The sequence below is a fragment of the Acinonyx jubatus genome, chromosome A1, assembly GCF_027475565.1.
Source record: "Acinonyx jubatus isolate Ajub_Pintada_27869175 chromosome A1, VMU_Ajub_asm_v1.0, whole genome shotgun sequence".
NCBI classification, from domain to species: Eukaryota; Metazoa; Chordata; class Mammalia; order Carnivora; family Felidae; genus Acinonyx; species Acinonyx jubatus.
This window is the reverse complement of record NC_069380.1, coordinates 228,390,421-228,411,219: the sequence shown is the minus strand read 5'-3', so window position 1 is coordinate 228,411,219 and position 20,799 is coordinate 228,390,421. Positions and strand designations below refer to the sequence as shown.

General features: G+C 45.5%; 1 protein-coding gene across 7 annotated transcripts in view; it reads right to left on the bottom strand.

Moving 5' to 3' along the window:
* Positions 1 to 20,799, bottom strand: part of ATPSCKMT (ATP synthase c subunit lysine N-methyltransferase) — a 339,506-nt gene that overhangs the window by 110,145 nt on the left and 208,562 nt on the right. The window contains exon 7 of one of the 7 annotated variants that reach the window (XR_008290041.1): positions 14,373 to 19,019. The exons of the other annotated variants lie outside the window; for them this stretch is intronic. The gene's annotated coding sequence lies outside the window, so the exon portion shown is untranslated. Of the gene's footprint in view, positions 1 to 14,372; positions 19,020 to 20,799 lie in introns of those variants that run through there. 7 annotated transcript variants of the gene reach the window in all.

The window sequence follows — 20,799 nt, the reverse complement described above, 5'->3', positions numbered from 1 at the left end:
GAAGTCAGGTAATAGACCAATACACAAATGAAAACAGATATGATTACAAATTAATTACGACCTGTGAGTGTTCTTCAGGAACAACCAGAGTGCAGCAATGAAGCATAACAGATGAGCAAGGAGGCTGCTTTGGACATGGCTAGTAATGAGCCAATTATAATGAGGATGGCAAGAAGAACATTGGGTGCTTATGGAGCATTCCCTCCACAGCAGGCCTTGGGATAAGCACTTTATCCACTTAAACTCATCTGCTCTCATGACAAGCCTACAAGGTGGGGATTATCAGTATCTTCATTTTACAGACAAAAATAAGGATGCTTGGGGCCAGCATATATTCTGATTGGTTGAAGTCTATGCTATAGCAGTTATTAAGTCATTTTAATGCTGGCCCTAGGTTATGGGATGATGGGTGGGTGTAATTTTGGGTAGAGCAGGGGCTGATTTTGCCAACTAAGGGGAGATTTCGCCAACTAAGAGACCTTTGACAACGTCTGGAGCCATTTTTAGTTGTCAAACTTGGCATGGGGGGATGCTACTGACGTCTACTTGGAAGAAGCCAGGAACACTACTAAACACTCTATAATACATATGTCAGACCCCCACAACAAAGAATTATGCAGTCCCAAGTGTCAGCAGGGCCAAGGTTGAGAAGTCCTGAGAGACGGAGAAGAGTGTGTGCAATGCTCCTAGGGCAGGAGAGTCCCAGCACAGCCAGTGGTAAGTGTACATGAGACAGAGAAGAACAAGTTAGCAAGCTGGGCAGAAGGGAACAAGAGTACCCTGTAAGTGATGGCGGGAGCTGGGATTTTACCTTATAGAGGATAGAACAGAAAAGGGGTCAGAGTCATAACGCTGCTATGGTGGCCCGGGTGAGATGTCAAGAAAGTTGGAATAGGGGCGCCCGGGTGGCTCCGTCGGTTGAGTGACCGACTTGGGCTCAGGTCATGATCTCACGGTCTGTGAGTTCGAGCCTGGTGTCGGGCTCTGTGCTGACAGCTCGGAGCCTGGAGCCTGCTTCGGATTCTGTGTCTCCCTCTCTCTCTGCCCCTCCCCAACTCATTCTCATTCATATTCTCTCTCTCTCTCTCTCTCTCTCTCTCTCTCTCAAAAATAAATAGAAGTGGAGAGGTGAAGAAGAGCAAATGCACCCTGGTGGGGGATATGGGATACGGCAGGATATATGGATGGTTTGCACAGGCAGGGGGATGGGGAAGCAGCCTCGGTGGGCAGCTGGCTGGTGGGGGTGTCATTTACTGATTATGGAAAGGAAGGACGACATGACAACTCTGAGACCAGACTGTGAGCCAACAGACCAGATGTATCAGATGCAGGGCTCTCAGGTTCACATCACACGTTTGGGCTAGAGACTGATGTGTGGAGGTCAGCAGAACAAATCTGACCTCTCAAGGGCAGAGAGAGTAGGGAGATGAAAAGTGAGCCGTAGGGCCCTCGAACAGTTGCAGTTGGGGAGAATCAGAGGAACAAGAGACGGGAAAAAGAAAGATGCCAGATCAGAAGAAATCCTGAAGTGTGAGAGGGGGTCTTCCAGAAAAAGAGCCATCCTCTGTTCCAATTCGAGTGAGAAACAGAATGAAACGGAATGTGGAGACCAGTGGTGAACTTGAAGAGAGCCAGTCAAAACAGAAGTGGGTGAAAACCAGATGAGAAGGTTCTGCCATCGTGAACACACGGAGACAGCGTGTGTATACAATTCTTACGAGATTGCGGACGTCTGCTGTGAACCGGGGCAGAATGATGGGGCGCTAACTGAAGCAGGAGAGGGTCAAAGAAGACTTAAGTGGATCAGAAAAAACCACAGCCTGTTTGTGTGCTGTGAAAAATACGCTGGCGAAGAGACACTGAAGTCGCAGGAAGGAAGGAAGGAAAGGAACACGAAGTGAGTTAAATCCTTGAGAAAACAGCAGGAATGGTGGCCTAGGGACGGAGAAAGGACAAGGACTCCCAGGGCTGGTAGGCCTCTAGATTTGATGGTGCTAAATTAAGATGCTTCCACCTAGGGGCGTATGGGTGGCTCAGTCGGTTAAGCGTCCGACTTCAGCTCAGGTCATGATCCTGCGGTCCGTGAGTTCGAGCCCCGCGTCGGGCTCTGTGCTGACAGCTCAGAGCCTGGAGCCTGCTTCGGATTCTGTGTCTCCCTCTCTCTCTGCCCCTTCCCTGCTCATGCTCTGTCTCTCTCTGTCTCAAAAATAAATAGAAACATTACAAAATAAAATAAAACTAAATTAAATTAAAAAAAGATGCTTCCATCGAATTCCTTCTATTTCCATCTAGTTAGCTGATGACCTGGCTGTGGAAGGGATGGGAAGGAAGAGAGGCTTGGAGATTTAAGGAGAAAAATTGAGGCATGAAATAGTTATCCCAGAGAATGGAGAGCAGATATTCCATGGCGGGGAAAAAAAAAAAGAGATTTGGTGCGCAGTCTTGGGAAGTCACTGGAAGTTTGAAACCATGATTGTGAAGTGAATTGAATCAGCTGAGTTGTCCGAAATTCCACAGCATCACCTGACAGGTCAGATGCAGATGTAGCCAGAGAAAACGCTGTGTGTTTCCGAGATTGGAGCGTGATCAATATGTGGACTCCCCAGTGCACCCCCAAGCCTTTGGACCCAGTCCCTTGCTATCTGGACCACAGACCTTGCTTTCTGCTCCCATCCTCTCCAGTCCCCCCGGTCGCAACTGCACCAAGCACTGAATCTTTATCCAGCACGGTGACAGCATAGTCTGGCTCTTTCTCCATTCCCCCAGCTCCATATTTTTTTTTTTTTTTTTTGGTATAAACTTTATAAATCTATACACGGGGACTCACTTAGCTTTTGATAGGCAAAGACAAGTCATTGACTTTCAAACACCTTTTTCTCTTTCAAAAGGCCCAATTCTTGCAAATCAATAGCCTTAAATCACAAGACTATTGTCTCTTCATAAATTCTAAAAGCCATCTAAGACACTCGAGCAGTAAGACAGGCGCAGTGTTCACTGCCCTTGGCTTTCATGACAAAAGAATGAGGAAGTCCCCACCCCGTGGAAACCTGAGAGCAAGGAGAAGTAGGTGTGAAAAGCACCAAAACGTGTGTGTCTGGAGGTATACTACACTGGTGAATAAATCAAAACTGCTATTTTCCCATAACAGTAGTTGAACGGTTTGTGCACAAATATGTTTATTATATGCTGGGGTGCCTGCAGGGCTCAGCTGGTTAAGTGTCCGACTTCGGCTCACGTCATGGTCTCACGGTTCATGGGTTTGAGCCCCACATTGGGCTCTGCGCTGAAGCCTGCTTCAGATTCTGTGTCTCCTTTCTCTCTCTCTGCCCCTCCCCTGCTCGCCGTTTCTGTCTCTGTCTCTCTCTCAAAATTAAATAAACATTTATTTTTTTTTTCAACGTTTTATTTATTTTTGGGGGGACAGAGAGAGACAGAGCATGAACGGGGGAGGGGCAGAGAGAGAGGGAGACACAGAATCGGACACAGGCTCCAGGCTCCGAGCCATCCGCCCAGAGCCCGACGCGGGGCTCGAACTCGCAGACCGCGAGATCGTGACCTGGCTGAAGTCGGACGCACAACCGACTGCGCCACCCAGGCGCCCCAAAAATAAATAAACATTTAAAAAAACATACGTTATGTGCTTGTACGATGGTTGGTCCCCGTTGTGAATGTGTGTGCATGTGTGTGTTTGCTTAGAAACGAAGGCAGGATTGCCTCTGGAGTGTAGATGAGCGGCAGTAGGATCCTGAGTAATATATGGATTTCTGAACTCTTCAAACATTCTGCCCTTGACATGTATTGTAGTTACCGTTAGAAAGAAATCGTAGATCTACTTTTTAAAAAGAACGACCAAAATAAAATTATTGAAACGGGGCTTTTGCGTGTGTTGGCATTCTGAATCACACTTCTGTCACAGCGGAGAAAACCGATGCCAAGGGAGCTGCCAGCAAGTGTAGAGGGTCAGGGACAAACCCGGTCTGCACCCTCCTTCGAGTTGTCTCCAGGGCTCAGGGCACATGGCAGAAAGCACCTAGCGAATCTCTAGGTCGCTGTGACGCTTTCCAGTCCAAGCGTGGATTCCCGAGGATATCGCCAGCCTGGGGCTTCCGCACCTTCTTCTCCAGGCTCCAGTTCCAGAGGAGGTGAGTTTCCAAAAGCAAGAAGACACTTTGAAAATCCTACCGTGCCATCAGAGGCCCTGGTCAAGTCTCAGAGCTGGATTCATTCTGAACCACCCCCCAAGTCTGAGAACTGCCTGGTGTGGTAGCTGAATAATGACCCCCAGATGTCCACGTCCCAGTCCCCAGACCGTGTGAATACATTGCCTTCCATGTCAAAAGAACCCTGCAGACGTATCTGCAGATCTTGAGACGGAGGGACGATCCTGGGTTATCCAGGTGGGCCCAGGCTTGTAAACAGATCGGATGTAGCCAAGGAACGAATGGCCTTAGAAGCTGGAAGCACCAAGGACAGGTTATCCCCTGGAGCCTCGAGCAGGAACCAGCCCTGTCAACATCTTGATTTTAGCCAGCTGAGACGCCTTTCAGATTTCTGTAATCCCTGGAACTGTAACAGGATAAATATGTGCTGTTTTGAACCACTAAGTTTGTGGCAATTTGCTATAGCAGCCAAAGGGGGGGAAAAGACACCTGACAGAAAGCCAGAGAGAGGCCCCACCCCTCCATGCCCCCTGTCTCGATGGGATAATGGCTAGAGTCTTCAGCAAGCTCTTGCCTGTTACGGCGCTGCAGGGCTGCTCGGGGTTCATGGCCATTCACACATGTGCCTGCAGGGTCTGGATCAACAGAGGGCACTGAGCAAGGAGTACAGACCCTGTCTTCCTTTTGATTGTACTCGCTTCTGGAGCAGGAAGTGCTGAAAGCCTATCCTCGTTATCAAGAGGTCAAGCCTAAGTTCTGTTGGTGACAAGAAGTGGCAATTTGTGGCTACTATCTTCTCAATCAGGGGGCAGCCCCTGAAATTCAAAAGGCAGTTGCACAAAAGGCATCACGGGAGCCCGGTCACTCAAGCCCGGCTTGGGTCTTACAGGCTGCCGTCCCACCCTGGCCTCCTTCCTAATGACCCGTCCGGTGTCGTGTAGGGCATCCTTTAAATAGCTTGCATTTCCAGCTTTTCATCTGTAAGATCAGGATTAATTATGCCTTCTCTCCAGGGATGCTATAAAACCTTAAATAAAGTCTGTGCTAATTTTCACACCATGATCAGCCAATGATGTGAGCACAACCTGACCGATGAGGGCTCCCAACACCTCTGAATCAGGTGAGAGAGTGGTACATTGTCACCTAATTCCTGACACCTCGCCAGGGGTGGAGCAGAGGATGGGAAAACTGGACTGTTCTGGGCAAGAGAGAACCCACAGTTGCTGGCTGGCTGGCTCCCCTCCCCACCATACTCAGCTGCGATGTCTTCACGTTTAGCTAAAAGAATATTTCTTAAAGTGAAATGCAGGTAGAAGCCGAACACCCAACAAGTAAAAGCCATGAATGTGGGGTTATTTGGGTTGGCGTGAGACACAGATCTCAGCGCCTGGCTGGTCCCCTCTGGCTGCCCCAGACTCTCAGAAAAACCTTCATAAGGCTCAGGGGAGCTGATCGACAAAAGCCCTGTCCCCGTCTGTTCACAGGGAGGGGAGAGCCAGGGGTCCCACCGGCTCCAGAATGTTTTTAATGACAACAGAGACCTTTCATGTGAAAAAACAGAGCCTTAGAATTATTGTCTCGTTGGGCAAATGTCAGACTAGTACCGGAGCGTGAATTATGGAGCAAAGGGAGCCACAAGCATCCGATAAATTGACGCCTCGTTTCACGTCACCCCCGTCACCTGACTTGCAGCCCTGCGCTCTCTATGTTAAACCACATGGCCCCTCACGCCTTCTCACACTCAGCATGTCTTCTCCTCTCTGCATCCCTGATTTGCCACTTCTAGAGCTTAACCCCTCTGGCTTTCCTTCCACTCTTCTCACACCCAGCTTTCGTGTAGTCCTGTGCGCCTTAAAGACCCGTCTTTCTCCTGTGTGCCTTCCAGTCGGCTTCCCCATAAATACAGGGTAGTAGGAAATAAATGATGGTATATCCCAAGCACAGCGCCATGTGTTAACTAAGGAAAGGTCAGAGGAAAAGAAATCTGAAAAAGAACACGACTTATAAAATGCATGGGTTGCATACACAAGTAGCTTTTAACAAGCGCAGATCTTGAGTGGGGTCCTGAATGGTTTCTGGGGGTGTGTCCTGGCACCTTGTTATAGCTCTTATTGTTCTCTTTCTGTTCCCGGGTGGTGCCGCTACCACTCGGCCCTTGGCTCACTACACCTCCCCCTTGGGTCCTCCACCGCCACCCTGTTCTACCAGCACGACATGGCTCTTTCCCAGCGGCAGGTAGACATTAAGGTGCGGAAGGAGACGTGAAAGGCAGAACGACACCCAGCGGAGAATGTCTGCCTGGTACGGTCAGAAGAATAGCAAACGCATGTGGAAATAGATGAAAACCAGTCAAATGGGAAAAGCGAAGTCTGTTTATCCTGAACTTGCTAGAGCAAGGGAGTCGGCCGCCGTCACTCGAGCTTCGGCAGAGACACAAAAGTTAGGGAAGGTGCCAGTAATTAATCAAGTCCTGGCCATTTGGGGCTGACTATGATGGGATTATGGCTTGGCTTCCTGGATTACTACTAGAGATAGTGGTCTGACTTACAGCAGGCTGGCTTCCTGGGCTGGTATGGGGATACTGGGTTGGTTTCCTGGGCAGGTTGCTACAGGCTGTGGGTCAGAGTTCTATTTATATATATATATATATATATATATATATATATATATGGTCTGGCCAGCGTCCGCTGTGTATTCAGTCCCCCAGGCAAGCAAAACAAGCAGCCATATATACGCTGTCCACATCCGCCTCCAGGGGACAGGAGAGTGCAACGGGTTGACTGATGGCCCCTCCAGAAGTATGTCCGTATTCTAATCCCCAGTATCCATTTGGGAAAGAAGATCTTTACAGGTGTGATTAAGTTAAGGGTCTGGAGAGGAGATCATCCTAGATTACCCAGGTGGGCTCTTCATTCAACGACAGTGTCCCTAAAGGAGACAGATGAGGAGAAGACCAAGAGAGGAGGAAGAGACCATGTGAAGATGGAGGCAGGGACTGGAGGGACACAGCCACAAGCCAAGGAACTTCTGGAGCCACCAAAACCTGGAAGAGGTGAGGAGAGATCCTTTCCTAAAGCTATCAGGGGGCGTGGCCCTACTGACACATTGATTTTGTACTTTTGGCCTCCAGCACTGGGAGAGAATAAATTTATGCTGTTTTCAGGGACAGAATTCATGGTGGGTTACTACAGCAGAGGGGTTCCAGGACGCACGGGCATCATAACCCCCTTCCTCCAGGTCTGCTTCGCCTAAGGAGGAGACACAAGAAAAACGGATGTTCCCCATATCAAATACCCAAAATATGCAAAAGAAAACTGAAACATTCAAAATTTGGGTATTCCAAAATAACTTTACATTTCACACAAAGATAAATATCCAGATTTTTATTTCTTTGGCTTTTTATAAATATAGGCTCTCTTTGCTATGTGGCCAACAGTCCCTCGAGGGTGTATCTGTGGCTATTTACTTAAAAATGCACAGCAGCTAATACCGTTTATACGTAGGTGATTAATAATAAACTTCCTGACAGAGCTTATTCACAACACCAGGGTAATATGCATGACAGGGACATTCATAACAGGGCATAATGGGCCAGAACATGTTACCTGAGAAACTAACTCATATTAGCATATTTAAGACTGGGCAAATTACCATCTTCGTATGTTCTCCCACCCCCTGGAGTTTCTCTCTCCCCTCTTCCTCGTCCTGCATCCTGGTCACTTCTGAGTTAGCCTTAGTATTTTAGAAGCAAAAAAACGTGTCTATGTTGCATTTATTTCCAACTTAAAACCCCCAAGTCTTCGAATTCTGGATTGATCGCCACTTTTCCCAATGCAACACCCTTGTCATATTAATCCTTTGTCCCTGATTAACTCTAGTAGCGTCTTTATTTTCAAGCAATGGTGTCTAGAGATGTGATTAGCATGTATAACAAATGCTCTTGGGAATTCACAGCAAGCCCCTTTCCACTCAGCATTCAGTTGCCATCACCTTGTGCCCACGGAGGATTGTACACTGTCCCTGAACATAGCCCCAGGAGCCGGTGGGCAAATTCATATCCACACAGAGGCAAACATTTTAGAGAATCCATTGGTATATTCAAGTGTGGGTGACTCATGGATTCAACTCTTGCAAGATGTTGGCCTCTGCTGCCTACATGGTATTCCTGGATAGGACCCTGCGCACTGGCTGTCGGGAAATCAGGCCCTTTCTGGCACTATTTTAGCATCTTCCTTTTCTCCTCTTTGCAGATGGAAGAAGAAAGGATTGGTTCAAACATAAAGGGACACTCCATTTCAGCAGACCTACTTTCATAAATGAAAGCGAAGGACCCAGTCATCAACAAACGGACTTGGAAAGTCTCCAGCCCCCCAAATCAAATGTCAGATGGGTGTCACAAACCTTTAAAATGTGCATTTCCTAGAACTGCACTTCTAGAGATCGATCCTAAGGAAATACCAGAGAAGAGCAGAAGGACATATGTCAAGGATATTAATTGCATTGGTGTTTACTGTAGCAAAAAGAAAAAAGAAATCTGAAAGCAACCTAAATGTCCAGCCATAGATGATCAGTAAATACATTATGATACAGCTTTTTAGTGGAAAACCATGGGAGTCATTAAAATGAGGCTAAAGGAATACATCCACGGACACGGAAAATGTTTATCACGTATTTCAAGTGAAAGATTGCTTCAATGTCCTCTTCCTGCTGTAACAAATGACTGCAACCTTCGTGATTTAAAACAACAAAGACAAATGTATTATCTTGCAGCTCTGGAGGCTGGACACTACCTGTATTCCTTGGCTCGTGGTCCCTCCCTCCAGCTTCGAAACCAGGCATGTAGCATCTTCAAATCTCTCTCTTTGACCTCTGCTTCTGTCATCACACCTCCTCTGACTCTGACCTTCCTGCCTCCCTCTTATAAGGACCCCTGTGATGACACTGGACCCACCCGGATAATCTAGGATAACCTTCCATCGCAAAATCCTTAACTAAATCACATCTAGAAAGTTCCTTTTGTCGGATAGGATAACATTCACAAATTCCTGGGATTAGACATGGACCTCTTTGGGGGACCGATATTCTTCCTGCCCCAAAAGGTCAAACTGCAAAATAATAATATACGTAGGTAAATGTGATTCCAGTTCTGCTTTTGACATAAATTATATAAGCATCAGGCACTGAGAGATTTTAACAAGAGAATGAGAGGGGACGTAGGGTTTACATGTGCACGCACAAACTCATGCACACACATGGTTAAAATGTGCATTCCCTAGAGCCCGCCCACACCCTCAATTCCCCAAAGCCCCTTGTGATCTGACTTTCCACCTCGTGAGCACACTGGCTCTTTCCTGCTCCTTCCATGTCCTTCCAGCAGCCCCAGGTTCAGGCGGCTCCCACCGCCTAGAGTAAAACCTGAGAAATTTCCTCAGGTCTTCATGGGACAGGTAGCCCCTTCCTGGGATCTTCTACCTGGAGACACAGGCTGCTCTGCTCTCGTGTCCTACAAAACCACCTGAGGGGTCTGACTCTGATGGCACTTACCTTAGGAAGGCAGGGCACTGGGGCTCCCTTTTCAGGGGTCCACCAACATCTGTGCCCCACTGCTTCCCCACAACAGTGGTCCTGGCCCTAAAGGAAGGGAAATCTGCTGGGATCGCTGCCCTAAATCTTCTCTCTTATTGTCCCGACACCAATTCTCCGACACCAGCCAGATCTCTTGCCATTCAGCTCAACTCCCAGAGCCGGGGCAGACTCCGTGGGTTAAGGGCAAAGATTTGCATAAGACCACCCCCACTTCAGATGGCAAGTGTATGTTTCAGGGCTGCCCACGCTGACTGGCTACAAATTCGGAGGATCCCGTGACCCCCTCAGGTTCAAGAACTTGCAAAAACAAGTCAAGGAGCTCACAGAGAGCACTGCACTTACTATTAAGGTTCTACTAAAGGACATAACTCAGAAACACCCAGATGTCAGGGATGCAGGGGACAATAACTGGCCGGGGGCAGGTCACAGATGTAAAGTTCCCATGACCTCTCCCCAGGAAGTCAGGGCACGCCATCACCACAGCATACCAATAGGTGGGGTGTCCAGAGTCTTCCTGGGATCTTATTACAACTCTGGCCATGTGCAGAGCTATGTCTAGCCCCTCTCCTCTCCCAGACCCCAGGTCTTTCAGGCGTGGGCCAGCCTAATCTTATATCAAGGGCCCACCCACCTTGAGTCACCTCATTAGCATAAACTCAAGTGTGGTTGGAAAGGGCTCATTGCCAATAACAAAAGACACTCTCATCATGCAGGAAATTCCAAAGGTTTTGAACTCTTATACTAAGAACTGGCCATAAAGACCAGATATATTCTTTACTGTGCCAAACTCAGTTTTCACAACTCACAAGCCAGAAAGGGACCCTGCCTGCTTTTCTCTACTCTCTGCTCGTTAACACCCATTTCCTTAGGGAGTGATTGCAGCATGGCAGAGATGTACCAAAAGGACCATGGATAACTGAAGAGTAGAAATGCACTGGGCTAACATTCACTCACATGGCACTGCCACGCAAGCTGTATATATATATTCCTCGTTCTTGAGCTTTCTAGCTCGTAGGACAGCTCCCCCTGCCACAGTAACCACACATCCCAAATGTCCATTTATTTCTCTATTCAACAGGGAATCAAGGTAGTGAGTCCAAGCAGAGCTCTGGTGTAGAGGAAACATAGCAGCAGACACAGTACCTACCCCCAGGGAGCTTATAGTTTAGCTGGTGAGAGAGACACCAAACAACTAGTTAAACAATGATTTGATCGCAATGATGCACAAAGGAAAAGTACTGAGTGCTATGTGGGCAGACGGCCAGGAGATGCAGCTCAGACTGCTGCACCGGGAAAGGCTAGTTTGGGCAGCTGCCGTCACCTTGGGAGCTGACACATGAGTAGGTGTCAGCATGGAAAAAGTCTGGAAGGTAGAAGCAGGAGGAGCACGATCCAAGCAGAGGAAATGTGCATGCAAGCTCTGAGTTGGAAGGCCTCAGTTCAAGAAACTGAAGCAAGGGTAGCATGGAGCGCAGAGAATGAGAAGCATGGAGCACAGAGACAGAAGAAGCTACAGGAGCAAACGGGCAAGTAATGGAGGCCCCATGGCTCATAGTGAGGATGGGGTTAGATCTTCACAGCAATGGGGAGCCACTGAGTGGTTTACACAGGGGGTCAACATGGTCAAATGTGGTTTTAAAAACCCAACTCTGCTGCAGGGTCAAGAAGAAATTGAAGGGAGAGAAGGGGAGCTTGTGGCGGCAAAGAGGCAAATTTGACTGCTGTTTCTAAAACCCACAGAAGATATGATTGTGGCTTCACCCAAAATGGTGGTGAGAGTAGAGACAAGTGGATGGTTCTGGGAGGAAACACTTTTCTTCTGGCTGGTCTGTGAATTACGTCGACATGAGACAGATCAACGGGAAAAAAAAATCAACTTTAATTATGCACTCCACATAAACATGAGAGAGTCCGAAGACAGGCAAAATGAGGTATATGTGTCATCCTGAACTAAGGAGAAGGGGGGGGCAGGGGTCCGGAACTTCAAAGGGAAGGAAGACAATTCACAGGAAAATGAAAAAGAGTGAATGTTTGGTAAGCAAACATTTGCTAGGCCATACAGAGCAATGGGACATAGACTTTGATCAAACAGGCCTCTGCTAAGTTCCTCCTTGTCTACCGCCCCGGTTCACATTATAATGTAATTATCTATGTGGTAGCTCTCTTCCTGGAGCAGGTCCTCTATTTAAATTCTTTTAGGCAGTCAGGGGGAAGGTCAAAGCTTCTTTGGGCCTTGATTGTTTCAGATCAAAATAATCTGCGTGCCAACATGGCACATATTGGGGCAATTCTCATTCTGAACCCCTAGGATGGTTATTAGGAAATATAATCACTAGGACTTAGCAACTGATTAGATACAAAAATTCTGCAAGAAGAAGGTATAAAGGATGATGCCTGATGTTCTGGCTTGAGCTACCTGGTGGTGCTCTCACTTAGTAAACAATGGTGAAGGATCCAATTAGGGAACGAGTAGGGGGAATGGAGGATCAGGACAGAGCAAGAGTTTATCTTCACCAATACAGTCCTGATTTCAAATATTCGGTTCTCTTGTCTTCATAAACTCTCAACATCTCTCAGGAAAATCTGCTATTTTGCTAATGAAGCCACATTTCCAGATTTCCTTTGGTACAAAAGTATCCTCAAATTTTCTTTTATCAGACTAAAAAGCCTTTGGGACCACCAATTTGGTTACCAAATCCATGAGATATCCCTTTTGTTTGAGAAGTCATGTTAATTAACCACTCTCCTAAAACTTGTAACCATTGTGAATTTTAGCACACTGATGATAATAAACTCAAGTAAGCTGCTTTCTTTTAGGCAAAAAACAAAAACCATTTGGAAACTTCAACCTGGACACTTAATTCTATCCTGGCAAAGACCAGATCCCTCTGAGATGATTATTACCACCACAACCCTACTCCATTTTCTGTATTCGACCTTGATTAAATAATGGGAAACATTTGGCTATAATGAGTCACCCGCCATTGTCAACAGCCAAAGAACTTTACCCCTAGGTCCCTTCTGCAACACGGCAACTTGCCCTACTAAACAGTGATTAATTCAGGAATATAGAGCTGATCTATAACCAGGTTCCAAGAGAAACATTTTAGTACTGTTTGTCATAAGCAGGAAAGGGTGAGCATACTGAGATGGTTACTAACCAATTTTCATAATCAAAAAGCATTGTACTCTATTGGCCAAAACATTAGTCATGGGATTAGAATCCATCTGCCCTTGAATAGTCTAATCCTCTTAAAAATAGCTCAGAGTAATCAGGTTAGCTTCACTGTAAATTTTAGTAAACCCATCACTCTTGTAAGAGTTTCAGAAAAAGAAAGATCAAACACTTTCTAAAATCCTTGATGCTGGTGAAACACTGGGCAAAATAAATGTTCTTACAAAGCACTTATATAATTGATTTAAGCTAAAATATACTAATAGAGATACATTTGCCATAACAAATGGGTTTATACTATAAAGACTTCCACTGTGGAAGCAAATTCTGAGTGCTGGTTTTCTAAATAACATGACAGTAACAAGAAAGGTCATAGGGAAATATCTCACCAAGCACTCTACTTTCTAGCAATTTTTAAATGGAAGCCCCTTTTAGCAATGCCAGTTAAGGATGTTATGAGTAAATGAAGTAGCCAACTGTTCTGTGACTTTCTGGTGAGCACAGTGCCCTCTCCCCAGCAGGCAATGCAGACTTGACGAGCAAACTCAGTTCAGGTCTTCAATGCATCCACTTTGCTCTGGCCAATTCACCAAATCCACTGTCACCTCAAGTCTCCTAAGTCTTTTTTACACGTCCCACATTACCAAGCCACAACCCCACCTTCCTACAGTTTGCAGAAGTGCTTCTGAAGCCAAGAATAGGATCACTAATGTGCTCTTGTAAGTTTCCACTTAGATTCAGTTCTACATTTGAACCTCTCCACATTATCCTGGATGCTCACTTATGGTCTTATTTACCCACTGTCCAGTCCAGATTCAGCATATCAAAAAATTATAAGGCACACCTGCCTATCTTCATTCAAATTACTGATACAAATGTTGAAGCTTACAGATTCTAGAACAATGTCATTTTTTTCAAGTTCAAATTGACATAAGATGGCATCATCACCCAAATGGTTATTCTTCCCAATAAGTGCCCTTGAATCCAAACCAAAGTTTTCTAAAGGCTTAGGTGAAGCTGAGCACACACACAGACACAGCCATGCATGCTTTGTGGACGTACACTGAATGCATGCATTCAGAAGGGCTCTAAATGTTTATTTATCTTTGAGAGAGAGAGTGAGCAGGGCAGGGGCAGAGGGAGAGAGGGAGACAGAGGATCTGAAACAGGCTTTGCATTGACAGAACTGACAGCACAGAGCCCGACGCAGGGCTCGAACTCATGAACCATGAGATCGTGACCTGAGCTGAAGCTGGACTCTTAACTGACTGAGCCAAGCAGGTGCCCCAAAAGGGTTCTAAAATTCAAACTTCACTGAAAAACTAGAAAGGAGTCATTCTGCCTGATTCTACTCCACCTGACCATGGACTGTCCCTTCTTTGCTATTTATATAGGAGAAGTCAACCAGCCTGTCAAAAATAAAAAAGGCTACTATCTATATAATTGCAATAAAAATGCTTTAATACTTTCAGAGAATATTCCTGTGATGGTTAATTTTAGGTGTCAACTTGGCTGGAACATGGTGCCCAGATATGTGATCAAATATTATTCTAGATGTTTCTGTAGGTTTTTTTGGGGTTTTTTTGATGACATTTACGTTTAAATTGGTGGACTTTAACTAAAGCAGGTTTCCCTCCATAATGTAGGTGGGCCTTATCCAACCAAATGAAGTCCTTACCAGAGCAAAAGACTGACCCCCTTGGAATAAGAAAGGATTCTTCCAGCAGACAACCTTCAGACTTGAGTTATGACATCATCCGCTCTTCCCCTAATAGCATGACAGTCTTCAGGTTCATGACCTAACTCAGCTCTTTCCTGGGTCTCCAGCCTGATGGCCTTCAGACTTGAATTACAAATTTTGAACTTGGCAGTATACACACACACTCACACACACACACACACACACACACACACACACACACACACATACTGGAGAACCCTGACTGATAGAATCAAAAGGTATTTTAATATTGAAAGTACAAAAATTTACTAATACAATGCACAGAAACAATCTTATACCTTTAGTTCTTCAAAGGAATCATTAATGACATCCTATTAGCTTCTTTATTCTCTTTAAGTAGCTCATATCCATTGCCCTTTAGACTTTTTTTCAGGATGTATCCACCTTCTTATTCGTCCTTGAAATCTTGGGTGAAGGAAAGTATATAAATATTTCACCTCTGCAATTCCAGTTTTCTACTATTCAGAAGATACCTACTGAATCATAGGTCAAAGATACAGCCACTGTCTGTGCAGAAGTCATAAGAACATTAATAACTCCTAGTGGATTTATGCGTCAGGCTTATTGAACAAAAAAATTACTTTCAGGGCACAAGACCCCCTTAAGGTAAATGAGAAAGGGAAGCATGAGTGAGAGAGAGAGAAACTGCACTTGCTCAGGGCAAGAGAATCCTACGCTCAACACCTGTGGGGGAGGGGAAGAAAGGCCATCTTGAATGTAGGCATTTCCAACAACAGCCACTCTACACACACACACACACACACACACACACACACACAGTGGCTATAACAATGATTTTTTTTTTTTTAACAAGCGATTTCTTGGGAGAGGTCTTGGTCTGATGAGATGCCACCATAAAGTAACAAAACCACAAAAGACCATGGAAATACACAATGATGGATAACACTGTGTAACACTGCCAAGTTACCTTCGCATTTCCATTACTTGTGGCAACAGGAGACAGACAGCATATGGGTAATAAAAAGCCATCAGTAATCCAAAAATCTAATTTTAGCAAATGGTTCAAAGTCCTCCCACAAGATCCTTTATGAAAAGGATTCATAAGTGTTGCGTCTGCAGTGAAGAGAGCCACAGAAGCTGTCTGAGAAGACCAGGCAGAGCCCAGACTTCTGGGAGAAGAGCACTGGGGAAGGTGACTTGGTCCCCAGCTCTGCCAGGCACCGGACGTCTCCCAGGGACTGGCTCCAGCTGTCCTCAAGAGGCTGATCCATACATGAGAACAATGGTTTCTTAATTCACCTCAAAAGAACTCTATACTGAGGCACCTGGCTGGCTCAGTCGGTAGGGTGATCTCGGGGTTGTGGGTTTGAGCCCCACGTTGGATGTAGAGACTGCTTAAAAATAAAATCTTGAAAAAAAATTTAAAAAGAACTCTTCACTCACCATGAGACTCACTTCTTGTGGTCAGCACATTCTCACCTCCTTGAAGATTCCAACACAGTCAGTCAAATTATAAATAAAAAACTGTTTGATGAGCACGCAGTGAGGACAAGAGGAGATTGTGGAATGATTTTATGGATAGTGACATCAAGTCGTCAGGATACAGACAAACCTTTCAAAGAGATGAAACCATGTCTGCTGCTCCAGGCATCCTGTCCTGCAGACTGCGAAGTTCCCACACAGGAAAGGCCCTGCTTCCCACTCTCGTTCCCTGGGCCCATGTTGATAATCTGCCTCTGGTTCTAAGTGTGTCTAAAACTCCCCAAATACTCACCTACAGATTATTGCATAAGATGGGTGCCCTGAGCTGAATTATGTCACCAAAATTCATATGATAAAGTCCTGACCCTAGCACCTCAGAATATGATTATATTTGGAGATAGTATCTTTAAAGAGTAACTAAGTTAAAATGAGATTATTTCAAATGAGGTTCTAATTCCATATGACTGGTGTCCTTATATAAAAACAGAATTTGGGGGCACGTGGGTGGCTTAATCAGTTAAGCATCTGAGTCTTGAATTCAGCTCAGGTCATGATCTCACAGTATCATGAGTTTGAGCCCCACATCGGGCTCTGTATGCTGACCATGCGGAGCCTGCTCGGGATTCTCCCTCTCTCCTCTCTCTGCCCCTCACCCACTCACACTCTCTCTGTCTCTCTCAAAATAAATAAACTTAAAAAAAAAACAAACATAATTTGGACACAGATACACAAATGAACATTGGGAAACCATGCAAAGACACAGGAGAGGACGGCCATCTACAAGCCAGGGAGAGAGCCCTACCACAGTCTCCCACATTCCTCAGAAGGAACCAGCCCCGAGGACATCTTGATTTCAGAATTCCGGCCTCCAGAGAAGTCTGTGAGAAATTAAATCTTTGTTGTTTAAACCACCCCCTCTGGGTAGTTTGTTATGGTAGCCCCAGCAAACGAATACGCAGGTTATGTCAGAGTTACGTGTGGATTTTTCACTCTCTGAGAATAGGGTCTTTCACAATTTTAAGAGAGGTGTTTCTTACCCTACACACCACTATCATTTCAAACACTAAAAATTACTGCACTGGCCCCAGCTAATGAGCAGAGATATGCCTACTGCCAGAGTCTAGAGGAGGGAAGCTATTTTAAGAGGGGGAGGAGGGATTTTTATGTTGCTCAGATCACATAATTAGCTCAGAGTAATTGATGAGTATAGACATAAGTCCTTAGTACATATGCATTCGTACCATTAAATATTCATGAAACGATTGTCTCCAACTGGAAGCTCAACATTCCTCTGCCCTTTTGTTCTCGACCCCTGCCATTCTCCCTACCCCAAAATCATTCCACCTCGGAAGAAGCGTCTCGTTTTTTAACTGCCAAATCCAGTGGATGGTTTTCTACCACTCCTTACCCGGACCTCTCCTACAGTTGATTGTTTCCTCTTTGTTGAAACCCTCCCTCCACCATCTCCCACCTTATCACCTCACAGGAAGCTGGCCTTTCCATCTCTCCCTACCCCCTTTTGGTCTCTGCCATGATAGTTTTCCTCTTGACACCTCATAAATATTACTATTCCTTGAATTTATGTCAACACGCTTCTCGTAGCACATAAATTTACCTATCACTTCTATGCTGATGATCCAGATCCACACAAGAACTAGCTTCTCCCCATTGCCTTCAGCCTAGAATCACACGTCCCGCTTTCTGATAAGGAAGCCCAATTTTACTTCCGCTCCTACTGCATTAGAGAACCATTTGCGTGGCCCTTCCTGCAGCCCCTTGTCAGTGACACCTCCACATCCTGAGAGAGGGAGCACATATTTTCTTGGTCCTCTCTGCCGCACAGACTCCTAACTACCTGAGAATTTGCATCACCTATCGAATAAGGCAAACCCTCCTTAACGTGGCATTCGAGACCCTCGGAAAATGGCCCTGGTTTACCTTTCCAGCCTCTCCACCTTCCAATCTAGACAGAGGAGTCTGTTCCTTCTCGGATATTTCCAGGCCTTCGCTCATATTCTCCATGTTTAGAAAAGCTTCCCCTACTAATTTAGGAAGATCTTCTCATCTTCCTAATTTAAAAAAGAAAAAGGAAAAACTTCCTCCTTTTAGCTTTCACTGAAACTTAGCCAGGCAGAATGCCACCATATGCTTTGCTGTATAACGTATACATCCCACTATTACAGTGTTTATTCTGTGTCGTGCTCATTTGTTTGTAAATCTGCCTTTGCTATCATTCCATGAGTCATTGCAGAGACCATGGCTCTCATCTCGGAAGCCTCTTGAGCCTGCTACCATCATTAACACGGTGACTCATGAGTATTCCTGAAGGGAACTAAACTCTTCCGGGGAGGAAGCATGGACAAGCCACATAAAACTGGGAGGACGACACGGCTCTACAACAAAATGCAAAGCACTATCCACACACAGAATTAGTATATCACTCATCCTCCTCAGGATTTAGTACTTTTGAACATTAAAATGCCCAGGAGGTATCACGGAGAACAGCACCAACCAAGGCTGGAGCACACACCCTGAAATTCCGGACATAAAGCCTGGCCAACTACAATTTTAAATGCTCTCGTCTTCAGTTTAGCTTCAGGGAATTAAAAATTGACCCTTCACCTATCTGAAAAGATTTTTGTTAAGATCACACAGTCTGTGAAATACAGCCCTTGATATCTGTGTAAGAAGGTGGCCTATGCAAAACTCAACTCTGAGGTTTCTAGAACTGTAGAACGTTCTCAAAAGGAACAAGCTAGGGCGTGGCTCATTTGTTTGAACACATCCTTCTGACTCCTCAGATATAGAGTGAGTGCCTACCTATGGTTCCAAGGGAAAACTGTGAGGTGACCTGGTGCAAAACCAGATTCTAAAGGACTGAGTTTGAATCGTACCTCTCACTGTTGACTTCTCACTGGAAGAAGAAAGGAAAGAAATTAGTCGTGATTTGGTTAAGAATTTTAGAAAGAACTATAGCTTATCAAGAATTTATGTCAATCTTTCCCAATAAAACCCTGGATCTTCTAACTTGAGACCTGGAACTTTAAGAAAATTGTGGAGACATGGGTCTTTCCTTAATGCTGGAGTCTAGACTATAAAAGGAAGTAAATTTGGCTTGGCAAGACAAAAGCGGCATAGGACTGTTAACACGTGTGCTGGTATTATTTGCATGAACCACCCTCAACATTGGTGAATATCCTGGTGTTTAACTGTCCTCTTATGAAATGATTATCTTTGGGGCCCCTTGGAGTGAGACATGAGCAGTTTCTGTTAGGATGAGTGTACCTTCCCAGCATCCCTTCCCCTGGGAAGAGGGAGATATGGGAACACAGAATGCAGACTTCAGAGATGAAGTTTACAATGAGGTGAAGGGGAACACCATCTTCTCTTCGACCTTGTAGCGGATGGACTTTGAATGTGTGCATATAATGCATGCGGGGGTGGGGAGGTGACTTCCCTCTGAAAACCACATCTCATAACCATTGTTAACTATTCTTGGTATTGTACTTTCCATCATTTACCCATAGACATTCAGTAGAACCTTACCAACGCAGCCCGATTTCAACTGTGGGCTCTAAATGGAAGGGCTTGATTTATGTTGGAGACAGAGAGGCAAAGGCGGTCAGTAATACCCCTTTCTCAGGGTGGAGTACAGGCCCTTTAGCCTTCGCCAAAAGACGGAGGCCTGTGTCCACCAGAGGGGACTCTCCACGTGGGCCACTGGTGGCAAGGACCGTAGGCTAGTCCGAGAAGTTGAGGCTGGGGATAAAGGTCATGAGAGAGCCCATCCCAAATCCACAGAAGCCTCCCAGATACCCAGGAGATTGCTTCAGGGGGGCAGGCACCTGCAGGGGGAAGTTTGAGGTAGTGTCACTCTGAGAGTTAAAGAAAATGTGACTTCAATTTGAACCTGGGGGCTGCTAAGGGCTAGACACCCGGGCACCACTTCAAAGTAGTTCTCTTTTACGAAGATGCTTCCTTGTACTTTTCTTCTCATTAAGGAGAGCTCCAAATACCAGGTTGTTGGAGAGCATTATCATCATTTTTAGTTCCAGGTTCTCCTGGTCATGAAATAGATACACACTTATTCTCAGGAGGAGAATCTAGGCGGTGTGGTATCTACTGAATGAGTACTGACTGAAGAGACTTTGACTCTTCCATTGGCTTCCCCTAACATTGCCCACTTAGGAATCAGAGTAAGAAATGTGTGCATTGTGTGTGTGTGTGTGTGTGTGTGTGTGTGGACGCTCGCGTGCCATACGCCCTACATTGTGAGGGACAGGAGGAAAAAACAATGTACAATGTTAGAGAACTGTAACCTTTGTTGGCAGTTTCACATAACCAATGAATTGTTACCTCTTTCACATTTTTAAAGCCTTAAGTTTACTTGACAACAATTAATGAACAATGGAAGAGCAGCATAAACACTTGGAATTATTACCCAGGACATCTCGTACTTATCAATTTATGCAGAATGACCGGCTCTCTTGGAACAACTCATTCAAGTGGAGAACGGGACTTCTGGCCCGTAATTCTTTCTGGAAGACCAGTCCTAGATGTCACTGACTAATTGGGCTAATTGGAGGAGAAAAATGGCACAAAATGTTCCTCCAACATATACATTAATTTGCTTTTATTTTCAGCTGAGTCCTTCATATCTAATTGTATTGATTTGTAGTTCTGAACAAATGAGA